Here is a 15,680-nt window from a genome sequence, read left to right as displayed (position 1 = left end):
GATATATGAAGCAGTGGTGAGGGCCTTTATATATGATTTAAAGCATTTTAACAAACTGCATAAGCAACAAAGCATAATCAATACAGGTAAAACTAATACCCCTTGTAACACAAGCAACACTTTCAATATCACCTCTATCCAGTGAGTATTTCAAGATCCCCTCATGAATAAGGTTATTCCAGGTTTGTTCTGCTTTGTGCATGTTATTGCTGATTTGAACCATGTGTGTCTTTTTTCTGTTTAGTAGTGTTTTTAAATTTAATGTAAGTGGGTTAATATGTACATTAAAAACTTGGAGATAAGTTTCAATTTCATTCTATATTGGAGCTCTGTGGGTAATATAGTTGGTTTGAAAAACTGGGATAGGCATTATTATAGTGTGTCCCACAGTGCTACATAAATGGGGATAAAACAGAAATTTGGAGTAATGGCATTACAAGCGAGGCTTCCATATAATATTTCTACATAGTACTGCCTAATCTTGTTACACTGCTCTACAGCCAAAATGCTTCTGAAATAAATGTAGTCCAACTTTACTAATTCTGGGTCACTGAGAATGAAAATGATGCTTAAAATTGTTGATTGGCTCTAGTTTTCAAGATATGCTATTGGGTCAGTATATACGACCCTTGACTTGGGAATAGCGGAGGATAAGTGAGTTATAAAGGGAAGGGATCTCAATTTAAACCAGAAATGACTAAAATACATCTTTGACTGGATCTATGAATAAATCTATGACTGGGTTTGGACAGTACTTGCTTTTTAGGCAAAACAATGAATGATGCAATCTGAAGCTGGTATTGTGTCATACATGATATGAATTGCATCATGTTATTCCTAGAAGTCATGGATGATGCAATCATAACGAAGCTTACATCACTCTGCTGAACAAATTGCCCTATATCAGCTCTAGAAATCATACGGTGTCGTGCTCTCTTATTTGTCAGTGTTTGATTTTGCAAAGGGACACATTTCTGTTTAGCCAAAGTGAGCAGAGATGCCTCGTACTTGTGTGAACAGTGCAGATAACTTCTGCTATGTTTGTGGTGAAGTGACTTTTGCATCACAAAAGCGCAGTATAACCACTATGGTTAAGAAAGCCTATCGCCTTTATTTTGGCTGCAAAATTGGAGATCAGGACAAGAGGTGGGCCCCACACATATGCTGCAACACTTGTGCAACAAATCTTCGCCAGTGGTTGAACAGGAAAAGGAAATCTATGCCTTTTGCAGTGCCAATGATTTGGAGAGAGCCAACAGATCATACCAGCAATTGTTACTTCTGCATGGTGCCTCCAGTTGGGAAAGGTGTGTCAAAGAAGAAAAAGTGGACTGTGCAGTATCCAAACATTCCATCAGCTATACGCCCAGTACCCCACGCAGAAGGACTGCCGGTTCCTGATGCACCAGAATCATTCTCATTTGAGTCAGACGAGGAAGAGGAAGAGGATGAAACTTCTGGTCCTGAACCATCAATGTCACAGGACCCACATTTTCTCCCATCCTCCTTCTCTGAACCACACCTCATAACACAAGGTGAACTGAATGACCTTGTCAGGGATTTGGAACTACCCAAGAGTAAGGCAGAGCTGTTGGGCTCCAGACTACAGCAGTGGAATCTCCTGGCAGGTGATGTTAGGGTTTCCATGTTCCGTGACCGTCAAAAGGATCTTGTCCCATTCTTTTTCATGGAAGGTGATCTTGTAGCCTGCAACAACATCGCTGGTGTGATGGCAGCCCTCAACATCGTTCACGATCCAGATGAGTGGAGACTGTTCATTGATTCATCGAAGACGAGTCTTAAAGCTGTTTTACTGCATAATGGCAATGTTTTGCCATCAATTCCAGTTGGTCATATGAAGGAAACCTATGACAACATGAAACAACTTTTGAGGTGCATAAACTATGACCAACATCAGTGGCAGCTTTGTGGCGATTTGAAGGTTGTTGCTCTCTTGCTTGGTCTGCAAACTGGATACACAAAGTACTGCTGTTTTCTCTGCGAATGGGATAGTCGTGCAAGAGATTCCCACTACATCAAGAAAGATTGGCCACTCCGACAGTCATTGGATCCTGGGAGGAAAAGTGTTCAGCATCCACCACTTGTTGAATCAAGGAAGATTTTGTTACCACCCTTACACATCAAGCTGGGTCTGATGAAGAACTTTGTCAAGGCCATTGACAAAACACAAGCAGCTTTCAAGTACCTCCGTGGAAAATTTCCAAGGTTAAGTGAAGCTAAGATAAAGGAAGGTGTCTTTGTTGGTCCTCAGATTCATGAACTTCTTTGAGATGATGCATTTGACCATGCACTGCGTGGCAAGGAAAGGACGGCATGGAAAGCCTTCCAGTTAGTGGCAATAAATTTTCTCGGAAACAACAAGGCAGACAACTACAGGTTGTTGGTGGAAAACCTCCTCAAGGCATACAAAAGCCTTGGTTGCAACATGTCACTAAAGATACATTTTTTGCACTCTCATCTAGATTTTTTTTCCACCGAGCTGCGGAGCAGTGAGCGACGAGCACGGCGAGCGATTTCACCAGGACATTGCAACAATGGAGAAACGCTATCAGGGCAAATGGAGCCCATCAGTGCTTGCAGACTGTTGCTGGACAGTGACAAGAGATGCTCCATTTAATGAATACAAGAGATAAGCCAAGAAGCGCCGAGTAGACACTGAATAGGACTAAACTATGTACATCATAGTTTTTTGCCTTTTGTTTCATAATAAATTTTAGTTATATAACCCTTTTGCTGATTTTTAAAGTGTTACATAAACAGGACAGGTGAAATATTATCATGTAAAGCAACCATAAACACATGAAAAGACCTAGGTTTACAATTTATGATTAAAACTCTACTATCTACACAATATACATAGACATAAAATGTAAAAACTTAAATATCTTAGAAACAGTAGCCAATCAGTTGTTTTAATTGTCATATTTGAATTCAGCACATCAAAATACATAATAAATATCACATTTTATCTCTGAAGCAGACTTCTCCTCAAAAATTGTAGACCAGTGTTATAGGTTACTTTGCTGCTGATTGTTGCTGTTTGGTAAGTTTTACTAGGCAGGAGCAGCTAGCTTCTGTGCCTCATTGTATTGGTGTGAACCATTGTGACCACATGCTGGAGTTGTGGTGTCAAAACCATCCCTTGCTTAACAAGCTTTGTGCAGTGCGCTTGAGGTTTGCATTGCTGTGTGGTACACCACTAGTTTATGTAGATCCAGTTATTTGTTAAAGATGTTGTCTTCCAAATAACCTACTGAACGGTTGGTAACCAATTTATCAGATATTGCTGTTAGGATCCAATCTTGGTATTAAGTTACCATCTTAATGCAGCTTGTCATAAATAAGCAACATATCATTCACCATTTTCTAACATACTAAAAAGTACAATTAATAAGAATCTGAAAATATTAAGCTATATAATTGCTTAAATAAATGTAAATAGTTACAGTCACCCTTCTAGGTGGCAAAAAGCTGTAGCAAATCCAGTGTCAAGGCTCTATTTAGTTGTAAATTAACATGTTTTAATGGTTATATCAACTAGTGAGGCTGCACCTTTGTTTAAAAAATAACTTAAGTACAAATGGAAAACTTCATTTAAATTGAGGCTTTCCACTTGGTGGTTGAAATCATGATTTAAAGTGGTGATTTAAACTGCCTTGATTTAAATCAGTATACCCTGTTCAGAACCAAATTAGTGCAACTGACCTGTTGTGGACATCAGAAAATTATAACCTCTCCCATCTCCTTGTCTTAGATACAATATACAGTCATGGGCATACAATTCAGCCCTACAAACCTTTACACTCATATTTAATTTCAAGAATGTAAGTAGTCCCTTGAATTTAAGCACATGCATAAGTGAGTGTAGGACTGTGGCCTTAGTATGCTAATAAAGTGTTCCATGCAGTAGCACCACGATAGTTAAATTTGCTCCCAGATTTTTATTTTAAACTTTTATAAAACCTGGTTTGAGTCAGAGAATTAATTCCAAAAGCTTCTTGTAGTTTAGAAACTGCTCAGATTTTCTAGGACATTTGAAGGGAAAACTCCCCAGTTGAGGTTGTTGGTTCTAGCTATGTTTTGTATGTATTAGGTTTGTGTTTTGAATGTTGACATAGTGACGTAGACACAATGGTAGAGGGTTCTGGATCACACAATGTACCAGAAGTAGTGCTTACTACAACACTCTAGGACTTCAGAAGATGCAGTTGAAACCCACCATACCAGTTTGGCTCTTTATTCCCTTCTAGGGGCTAGGTCAGAAGAGCTATTGGATGTGGTCCTTCAGTATTAGCACTAGGTCCATGCTTTTGTATCCAGTGATGGCAGGTTCAGTCTCTGTAGATGTATATGGGGATTTGAATGGTAGCCAACCTCTGGTTCTTCAGGGATAAACTTCCCTGGTGGGCATTTTGTAACTTATACTAGCATAATGCGTCTCTGTCTGCCCTCCAGTGTGACACACATATCACATGAGACAATATCCGTAGCTGGGCCATTTGTAGGGGAATAATCTCTGGGTTTCTGGCTTTAACAGCATGTGTTTCCACTACATGAACTGAAGGACTAGGGCAGGGGTAGGCAACCTATGGCACGCGTGCCAAAGGCATCTCGCGAGCTGATTTTCAGTGGCACTCACACTGCCTGGGTCCTGGCCACTGGTCCGGGGGGCTCTGCAGTTTAATTTAATTTTAAATGAAGCGTTTTAAACATTTAAAAAACCTTATTTACTTTACATACAACAATAGTTTAGTTATATATTATAGACTTACGGAAAGAGACCTTCTAAAAACGTTAAAATGTATTACTGGCACGTGAAACCTTAAACTAGAGTGAATAAATGAAGACTCGGCACAGCACTTCTGAAAGGTTGCCAACCCCTGGACTAGGGCCTCAATATGTAGGGTTGCTAGGCTTTTACTTTCCAAAAAGCTGTAAGTTCCGTGAGTTTATCTAACTCATTGTGACATAAAACCTTAATGGTGATCTCAGCAGTGTTAAATTGGAATAGCTTTGCAACTGAATGGATGGACTGTGACAATCAGAATATGAGGTAACTGCTGAGGTTTTACATGAGAGAGTGAGTAGGATTAAGATGGATTATGGATTGCTTTCTGTATTTTTGGAGATGGAAGTGAATACTTTCTGGAGCATCATGTGTTAGCAGCAGCGTTGTAGGCAATGTAAAAGTTGCAAGGAATGCTGCGCCTTGTCCCTTAATTTGTTTGCATGCCTTGAAGGAGTTGAATAGAAGGGGTTAGGTCCTGATGCAACCTTAACTGTCACTAAACATAATTTTTGTTTGTTTATATGATGGATCACATTCTGCTCCCATTTACTTTAGTGTGAGTCTAGAACACCTCCATTGTCTTCCATAGAATTGTTCCAGTATTTATGGACTTAACTGGGGGCAGGATTTTATATGCATGGCTTGAGTCAGTTTGTCATAGCCCTCTTTTATTATTTATTACCAGTTTCAATACAGGTTGCCTCTGGTAACAATAACTGCCTAAGAAAAGGTAGGGGAAAGCCAATGAATGCCATAAGTGAAAACATGGATTTTTTTTTATAAACATATATTAGTTTAGTTTATCCTTCTAAAAGGGGATTGAGGTTTTCAAGTAAGGCCAGGGCTAGTGTTTTTTGAATCGTCTCCCTGTGATGAATATTTATTCTCAGTTGTTTATTTTTTGAGGGACATGAAATAATAATTGCTGCTTTTGAAGGCTTTTTTGTAAACTTTCTAAAGATTTTTCTTTATTTATTAAAACTTTTCATTAAAGCACAGAACTTCTAAATGACTGTTCATTTAAAATTGAGTACAGAGAGAACTGGGTAACGTGTTTAAAATGTCTGTAATTGAGCTTTATATTTACTGTGAAATACAAATCTTAAAAATACGTATACGGACAAGAATGAACTAATGCCCCAGTATTTTCACCTTAGGGACCTGATACTACAGTCACTGATTGAGTGGACAGGGTAGAGCCTTGCAAGCCAACCCAAATCTGTTGGGACCCAACTACAAGTGTCAGGTTCAAGGTCAGGTCTGAAAATGACTTGGCAGTCTTGGTTAGGGTCAGCTGTGCTCAGGTCGGTTTTGGGTCTGGGTTGGGTTTAAAATTAGGCTCAAGCAGACCTCTAGGGGATTTTCCTATTGACTCTCTTGGGACTCTGTGTGGGCATAAGAGTCAGTACAGTTCTAGTTGCAGGATCTGAACCTAGGAATGCAATTACTGGATTTGTGAATGCAAATGTAGGGTTTGGTGGGTGTATGTGCATTTTTATTGGTAGACACATAACCACCAATAAAATGTTGATTCTTGCTTTACCACAGCAATCTTACTTGCTTTTGTTTGTATGGATTCTTCATGTAGCTTTTATTAACCCCTCCAAACTCCCCCCCACCAAAAATGATCAGATTTGTTCTTATGATAAAATTGAATGGTACGATAAAAATGAGCCAACATGTCTTGGCATGACAGTTACTGGCATGCCTTCTGGTGAAGTTTTAAGAAGGGGTATTTTGACATGTATTCCTCCTAGCTTTTTTCTCCTTTAAACAAGAAATCATCAGATGCCAAGTAAGGTTTCCACAAGGTGGAATATTTTATATACTGAACATTTTATTGCTAAAGCAGCATCTTTAAAACAGCTGTTCTGATTGCTATGATTTATGTTGGCAGGGTGAGGGCAGCACTGTTCCTTTTGGATGGCTGTCTGTTGAAGTAAGATCTCTTTGGACACCTCTCAGTGTTAATTTTTCAGTAAGGGAAAGGAGCAGAACTATTCAAGAATCTGGGATAATTCTTGCCTTCCTTCTAAGCTTGAATGTGACTAATGATTATGTTGTGTATGTATTGCATATCAATGACCAGGTTTTAAATAGGGCAGTAAATATAAATGCTTTCATAAGGTGGTGTTGCAAATGTCCCCATGTTATACAGGAGTCAGATTCTGCTCTAATTCAAGTGAGTGAAGATTTGACATTGAATTCATTGTGAAAGTGTTGGGTCCAGTACACTGAAGGCTTCATACTCTGCAAAGAATCACAAAATTCATAAATGATAAGCCTATGATCTTAGTTACCTTCTCAGGCAAGATGCTGCAAATGCTAAGTTTGAGTTGTGCTGAATTTTACAACTATCTTTCAGAGCAATATTCTGATAATCTTCATATAAGAGGGAAAGTGTATATGTATTACCTACACACTGGTTGCCAGTTAAATTAGTATTTGTCAACAATCATCAGTTATCACCCAGTCTAGCTATAGGGATATCTGTGTGGTGACTTACGGCAAATGCTGACTTTTTAATGGCAATCTTTGTGTAGTAGAGCTCCCTATTATTAGTTTCTGGGCTTAAAGTGCTCCTTTGGGTTGTTTAGGAACAGTTTGTAATTCTTGATTGTGCTCACACAATGGGAGAACTCTTTGTGGAATTAATAAGAAGGTAGAAAGGGAACTTATGAATGTGTTCAAGTACTGGAAAAAAAGGTATGTAATCTTGAAAACACATTTATTTTTGTGTACAGATAAGAAATGGTTGTAGTTCCATCTAGAAGTACTTTAATGGGATGTCTCAAAATCAGAATTGTTCTTTCTTACTGATAATGTGAACATTGTACTTCACTGTGTAATATCTCTTTTAGGGATAAGGGTTGCCTTAAATGTTGTCCTTATTGCTGGTGGGATGTTTCATATTTTTATTGTTATAAAACAAACTTTATTGCACAGTGACTTTAGTGAAGTCATTTATTTTGCAATTAAGTTACAAATCATCTGGAGTCTGCTGTGCATCTCCGTTCTTACAGCTTATGGGCACATTCATAGAGGCCACTTTCAAAAAACAATTACCAGCTAATGGGGAAGTAAAATATGTATGTTTCTTTTTTTCTTCATGCTTTTGCATGCTGCTTGACATCTTAAATTGTGCTTTAAGCACATACTTACCTTTGCTGAATGGGGAGCCAAGTGCTGTGGGTATAGAAGACTTCTACTTGGTGAAAACATATTTGTGCCGTTTGCAAAGTTGCCTTGCTCATCTCTTTAAAAGTGTGTGATCTATACTATCACAGTAACACAGAGATGGTTGTAAATATTTGTATTTTTATAAAAAAGCATGAGTCACAAAATTACATTTCAGCAGTTTAGTTTAGTTTACTGGGTTGGAAAAGGATAAAAATAAGCACATGCAGTAATAAATGTATACAGCTATTTTTGTATATGTTTGAATATATTTGTATCATATGTTCTGTGATGTACTGTGAACATTGTCATTTAATTTAATTTCTGAAGTTAACTTTTGGTGGTCTGTTTTCTGCTGCAAAGATTGTCCAAATGAAAAGGCGGTCAATCAGCTTCTCTGTGTTAAAGTTTCAGTGCAGGTTACTACAGAGGAGGAAACATCTTTGTCTTAGTCATCAGTAGGCAAACTATTTGTTCAATTCTGCATTTCTTACACTGAGACTATTTTGGTAAATTAGTCAACTTGAGCAGGGATTGCAGAATCAGGCTTTCTATTAACATTTTTGCTAGTCTCACTATCCACTTCCTTAGACATTAAATCACTTTCAATTGAAATGTAATAGGTGGTTACAGTTGCAGTAGAACTTTGAAGAAATGGTGTATTCTGATGATGGAAAAATCAAAATCAATATCTTCACAATTTCTGAGAGGTATAATGATCTGTAAACTAAATACAACTGATGAATGCTTACTTACCAAATGTTTTTATTTGTGCTTACAATCTGTAGTTAGGATTATCATATTGTTTTCAGTTATGGCACTAGTGTCATCTGTACAACAGATTGCTGTTCCATGGGGTTTATATAGTAACTGAACTATTAATAATTCTGTGTATATGATCTGAAGCCAGAAGTAAACATTTTAATGTTATTAAAACAGCATTGTTAATATATACCAAAGTTATACAATAAAAGTCCCAAAAAGGATTGGTTCAGTTGTTTCAGATGTTTGTATCAGTAAGTCAAAAGACTGTTCTATCTTGGAAAAATGTTAAAAATTGTGGGGACTAGTACAATTGTGTACATAAGGGGATGGGAAAAATTACTAAGTTACCAAGTTACTTTGTTCAGAACCAGTTTTAGTCTTTCCAGAGCCTAATTCTACTTGCCTCATGGCAATTAATTGGTTACAGGTAGTTAGTTCATAAGTTGACTCACCTCCACATCAGTGTAGAGTAGAATCTTCTCAGTGTAGGAGTTGAAATATTTCTCAGACAGCTACTGGCTTCAGAACTAATCCTACTAGTCTGAGTGAAAAATTCTTGTTCAGCCACCCCCTCTTTCCTTCCCATACCATGTAATAATAGGGTCCTCTTCACTGCTATAAGTTGCAGTGCCTGCCTACTTTGTTCTCTTCCTTTCAGTAGGCCTTGCCAGGTGTCTCTTCCCGGCATAGGGTAGAAGAGGGTGCTGCCATCAGCTGTATTGGGCTCTCTGCTTCTTAGCCTTGGTCTACACCACGAGTTTAGGTTGAATTTAGCAGAGTTAGATCGATTTAACCCTGCACCCGTCCACACGACGAAGCCATTTTTGTCGACTTAAAGGGCTCTTAAAATCAATTTCTGTACTCCTCCCCGACAAGGGGATTAGCACTGAAATCGACCCTGCTGGGTCGAAATTGGGATAGTGTGGACGCAATTCGATGGTATTGGCCTCCAGGAGCTATCCCAGAGTGCTCCATTGTGACAGCTCTAGACAAAACTCTCAACTCAGGTTTCAGAGTAGCAGCCGTGTTAGTCTGTGTCTGCAAAAAGAACAGGAGTACTTGTGGCACCTTAGAGGCTAACAGATTTATTTCAGCATAAGCTTTCGTGGGCTACAGCTCACTTCTTTGGATGCATAGAATGGAACACAGAAGATATTTATACATACAGAGAACATGAAAAGGTGGAAGTAATCATGCCAACTGTAAGAGGCCAATCAATTGAGGTGAGCTATCATCAGCAGGAGAAAAAAAACCTTTGAAGTGATAATCGAGATGACCCATAGAAGGTGTGAGGAGAACTTAACATGGGGAAATAGATTCAATTAGTGTAATGACCCAACCATTCCCAGTCTCTGTTTAAACCTAAGTTAATTGTATCTAATTTGCATATTAATTTGAGTTCAGCAGTCTCTCTTTGGAGTCTGTTTTTGAAGTTTTTTTGTTGCAAAATTGCCACCTTCAAGTCTGTCACTGAGTGGTGCCACTGGTTTTTGAATGTTATGATTCCTGATGTCAGATTTGTGTCCATTTATTCTTTTGTGTAGAGACTGTCCGGTTTGGCCAATGTACATGGCAGAGGGAAATTGCTGTCACATGATGGAATATATCACGTTGGTAGATGTGCAGGTGAACGAGCCCCTGATGGCGTGGCTGATGTGGTTAGGTCCTATGATGGTGTCACTTAAATAGATATGTGGACAGAGCTGGCATCGGGCTTTGTTGCAAGGATAGGTTCCTGGCTTAGTGTTTATGTTGTATGGTGTGCGGTTGCTGGTGAGTATTTGCTTCAGGTTGGGAGGCTGTCTGTAAGTGAGGCCTGGCCTGTCTCCCAAGATCTGTGAGAGTGAGGGATCATCTTTCAGGATAGGTTGTAGATCTTTGATAGTGCACTGGAGAGGTTTTAGTTGGGGGCTGTAGGTGACGGCTAGTGGCGTTCTGTTATTTTCTTTGTTGTGCCTGTCTTGTAGTAGGTGGCTTCTGGGTACTCTTCTGGCTCTGTCAATCTGTTTTTTCACTTCAGCAGGTGGGTATTGTAGTTTTAAGAATGCTTGATAGAGATCTTGTAGGTGTTTATCTCTGTCTGAGGGATTGGAGCAAATGCGGTTGTATCTTAGAGCTTGGCTGTAGACAATGGATCGTGTGGTGTGTCCTGGATGGAAGCTGGAGGCATGTAGATAACTCAGATGCACTGGCCAGGTAGACAGGAAAAGCCCCACAAACTTTTGAATTTCATTTCCTGTTTGGCCAGTGTAGCGAGCTGATCAGCACAGGTGACCATGGAGTGCCAGAATCTCAAAAGAGCCCAGCATGGACCGAACGGGAGGTACTGGATCTGATCGCTGTATGGGGAGATGAATCTGTGCTATCCCAACTCTGTTCCAAAAGATGAAATGCCGGAATATTTGAAAAAAATCTCCAAGGGCATGAAGGACAGATGTTATAACAGGGACCCGAAGCAGTGCCGCGAGAAGCCTACCAAAGAACCAGGGAGGCAAATGGCCGCTCCGAGTCAGAGCCCCAGACATGCCGCTTCTATGATGCCATTCTAGGGGGTGCCCATACAACTACCCCACCACTATGCTTCCTCCTCTCCCACCCCTCCCGGTCTACCTTGGCAGTTATCCCCCCACATTTGTGTGATGATTTAATAAAGAATGCACAAATTTGAAACAACAATGACTTTTTTGCCTCTGCAAGCGGAGATCAAAGGGGGGAGAGGAGGGCGGTTGGCTTACAGGGAAGTAGAGTGAACCAAGGGGGCGGGTTTTCATCAAGGAGAAACAAACAGAATTTTCACACCATAGCCTGGCCAGTCATGAAACTGGCTTTCAAAGCTTCTCTGATGCACAGCGCGCCCTGCTGTGCTCTTCTAATCACCCTGGTGTCTGGTTGCGTGTAATCAGCAGCCAGGCGATTTGCCTCAACCTCCCACCTTGCGTCTCCCCCTTACTCTCACAGATATTGTGGAGCACACAGCAAGCAGTAATACCAATGGGAATACTGGTTTCGCTGAGGTCTAACCGAGTCAGTAAACTGTGCCAGCGAGCTTTTAAACGTCCAAAGGCACATTCTACCACCATTCTGCACTTGCTCAGCCTATAGTTGAACTGCTTCTTACTGCTGTCCAGGCTTCATGAGCCATGCGAGCAAGGGGTAGGCTGGGGTAGGTATGACCGTGCGGTGCGGCCGACTGGGAGAGCAGCCTGAGACAGAAGCCTCCGCTGGCCTGATATTCCAGGCAGGACTGAATCTCCATTAGACGAAGCTTAAAAAAAGAGAATGCCCTGGAGTCATTCCTATTTTTGTCCAGGCGCCCCCAACTGACCTCATGGAGGCCGGCCAGGAACACCCATGTCTGCCCAGGCGCCCCCGACCAACCTAACTGAGGTCGGCCAGGAGCACCCCCGGGCCGCCGGCTAGCAGTCATATTGTACTGTCAATGCTAGCCTTGGTACTGTGGACGCACACCGCCAACTTAATGCGCTTAGTGGGGACACACATAATCGACTGTATCAAATCGATTTCTAAAAAATCGACTTCTATTAAATCGACCTAATTTCGTAGTGTAGACATACCCTTAGTTCCACCCTTAGAGACAGAGCTGGAGCATGATGGAGAGAAGTTGTGAGGCAGAGACACCTCCTGTGCGTCTTTTGGGGCCTTGCCAACCGCTTCCTTCCTGCCTGTGTATAAAGGCAAACTATAATGGGGAGGTAAGCTAACACATCAAAAACAGTTGAATAGTACAGATTGTCCAAGGGAATCTGGTTAAAAAAGATCGAGTAAAAATAAAAAACAAATTCTGTTCCCTAAGGTAATACATAACTATTAAACAGATTTCAATGGGGAATATACACACACATCTTCAAGCAGAATATTTGGTTCAAAAAGCATAACTCTTTTTTTATCTTTCACCTTTTGAGTCTGACATTCAAGTTGCTTCTTTAGGTTCCTGCAAGTTGTTTCATTCACAGTAAAGTATCAGAGGGGTAGCCGTGTTAGTCTACCACAAAACCAGTTTCTCCTCCCTTGGTTTTCACACCTTATCCTCCTTGATTGAACTAACCTTGTTATCTCCAGCCTGCTTCTTGCTTGCATATATATATCTGCCCCTGGAAATTTCCACTACATGCGTTTGACGAAGTGGGTATTCACCCACGAAAGCTCATGCTCCAAAACTTCTGTTAGTCTATAAGGTGCCACAGGACTCTTTACTGCTTTTACATTCACAGTAAGATATTACTATTATTAAATCTTTAAAAGGATCACTTTCTTTCCCTGTTGGATGGTGTACTCCAGTGGTGGGCAACCTGTGGCCCATCTTGGTAATCCGCTGGCGGGCTGCCGGACAGTTTGTTTACATTTGCATGGCTGCCCGCAGCTCCCAGTGGCCGTGGTTCGATGGTCCTGGCCAATGGGAGCTGTGGGAAGCGGCGCAGGGCTCTTAGTTACAAACAAAGAGCCTCAGACTTAGGAACATGTTGAATGATTTCATTGTCTTAGAGGGACAAGGTGGCTGAGGTAATATCTTTTATTGGACCCAACTTCTACTCCTGCAGGAATTCTGTGCTACTGCACATGTGCAGAGTTCATGTCCCCTGCAGATTTCTTTGCTTTCCTGCAGGAAAAAATGCCTTCTGATAGGAAAGCAAAGGGAAGCCACAAGAAGGGTGACGCGCCCCTCCACTGTAGCATGGTTGCATTGTTTTGGGCACCCAGAGCAGCTGATGGAGAGAGAAATCACCACGGGTCAGGGGCGGGACTAGGGACACCCCAGCTGGTGGCTCCTACCTTGTGCTGGGTTCATTTGCTAGTCCTGGCTGGGTTGGGGGATGGGAGGATGGACTACTTCTTCCCCTGCAAGGAGTGGCTGGAGCCGGGTCAGAGCCACCCCCAGAAATTACCCCCGGCTGCAGGAAACTCCAGCACCCCTTTCCCCCACTTCTTGCCCTCATTGCTTCTCAGCCACAGGGGAGGGGTCACTGTATGGGGAACTGATCCCATGTCCACCCAACCCCCTTGCATCCAGACTCCCATATTCAACCCCCCCCATGCCGAGTCTCACCCCCCCCCCGCATCCGAACCCAAACCCCACTGAGCCTTATACCCTGTACCCAGACCCCCCCCGCTGAGCCCCTTCCTTTGCATCTGGACCCCCTTTCCCACTGAGTCTCCTGCAATCAAACCCTTCTGCACCTGGACCACCCCAACAAGCCCCCCCCCGCATTTGGACCCCCCCCCACCTGACTCAGCACTAACCAGCTGCACCTGGACCCCCACCCTACTAAGCCTCACTCCCCCAGTGTCTGGCCCACCCTGCTGAGCCCCCCACACCCAGACCTTCCCTGCTGAGATCCAATCACCTGCACCTGGACCCACCTACACTCGGAACCCCCAAATGAGCCTCCATGCATCCAGATTCAGCCCTGCACCCAGACACCCTACCGAGCTGCTTGCACCGAGATTGCCTCACACAGAACCCTCTCAACCCACACTTGGATCCCCCCACACTAAGCCCCTCGACACTTGGATCCTGCTGGGCTGAGCCTGTCTGCCCATACTTGGTTTTCCTGGTGTGGAGGGGCAGCACCCCAGGGTGTTTCTGGGGCCAGGCCCAGCCTTTGACCTGTGTCAGAGTCAGGTGTAGTCTCACTTCCAAGTCTGTGTGGCAGAGGGGAGCTGCAGGGCGATCTTCCACCTCCATGCAGCCAGGGCCCTGTGCTCTCCACTGTCATGCTGGAGCCTGCAGAATTTTAAAATATTGTGTTCAGAATTTTTATCTTATTGGCACAGAATTTTTAATTTTTTGGGCACAGAATTCTCCCAGGAGCAAACTTCTGTTGGTAAAAGAGAAAAGTTTTTGAGCAGCACTGATGTTCTTCTTCAGCTTTTCAAATGGTATCTTTTCTTCACTTAGTTGGTATAGATAGCGTGTGTATGTGTTCTGTTATAGAAAGCAAGTTGTTGTGGTCTGTATTTTTCATGATTATGTAATTCAGCTCATTATAAAGACTAAACCATGTGCTTTACTAGCAGAAGGAAAGCAAGGTGATTGTGCTCTCTTTGTGAGTCTAAAGTTCAAAAGTGCAGTTGGACTGCTTATTCTTAGTGACTGAACAGATAGCAGTGTGCCATTTGAACAAGTGAGTGGTTCCGTTTTTCTCAATGCTGTAGAAGCAATACATGAGATTCTCTCAAGATTATGTGTCCAGAGTCTGAAGTTTGTGTCAACTGAGTATAATGAGATGTACTGTAAAAAACCCTGACTTTAAAAATGAAGTATGCTGTATTATATGTTGTTCTAAAGGCATTTGTTTGTGGTTTTACTAGACTGTGTATTAATTTTTTCCTCCGTTTCATAATTGTAGTGGGAGTTGAGAGGTAGGGGATTGAAAATTGGATTGTTTAATTTCTGAAAATAATTAGCAGTTGAGTGATAAAGAATAGTCACAGGTGAGATGAGATGGCCATCATCTGATTGGATTACATTTAGTCTAGGGTTTGAGGCAGAGCAGGAGTGTTAGACCTGATGAAATTGAGAGCTTGGAAACTGAGGTTTTTTTTTTTTTTTTTTTTTTACCCAGAATAGATGAGGATTATTTTAATTGTTTTGGAACCTATTCTACACAGTTTTTATGCACACTTTCTGTTTTTAAAAATAAAACAAAAATATGCTTTAATAGATTACCATTTCTCTAATAAAATAGGTACATTTTTGTATATGTGGTACTCTAGATGTCATCTTTCCAGTTAAAGAAACAATCTAAAATTACTGTATTAGGAAACCTACTGGCAGTCACCAATAACTATCTCCAACATGCATCCGATGAAGTGGGTATTGACCCACGAAAGCTCATGCTCCCAAACGTCTGTTAGTCTATAAGGTACCACAAGACTCTCTGCTGCTTTTACATCTCCAACAGTACTT

General features: G+C 41.5%; 1 protein-coding gene across 4 annotated transcripts in view; it reads left to right on the top strand.

Annotated features, from left to right (window-relative positions):
- The window catches only part of SGMS1 (sphingomyelin synthase 1), a 197,990-nt gene that overhangs the window by 15,607 nt on the left and 166,703 nt on the right, over nt 1–15,680 (top strand). Inside the window, exon 1 of one of the 4 annotated variants that reach the window (XM_045024089.1) lies at nt 3,263–3,281. The exons of 2 other annotated variants lie outside the window; for them this stretch is intronic. The gene's annotated coding sequence lies outside the window, so the exon portion shown is untranslated. Of the gene's footprint in view, nt 1–3,262; nt 3,282–5,021; nt 5,075–15,680 lie in introns of those variants that run through there. One more of the 4 variants, XM_045024088.1, reaches the window with a different exon arrangement.

This window comes from Mauremys mutica, chromosome 7 (assembly GCF_020497125.1).
Source record: "Mauremys mutica isolate MM-2020 ecotype Southern chromosome 7, ASM2049712v1, whole genome shotgun sequence".
In the NCBI taxonomy this organism is placed as follows: domain Eukaryota; kingdom Metazoa; phylum Chordata; order Testudines; family Geoemydidae; genus Mauremys; species Mauremys mutica.
The sequence above is the reverse complement of the archived record's forward strand: the minus strand, read 5'-3'. Positions and strand labels throughout refer to the sequence as shown.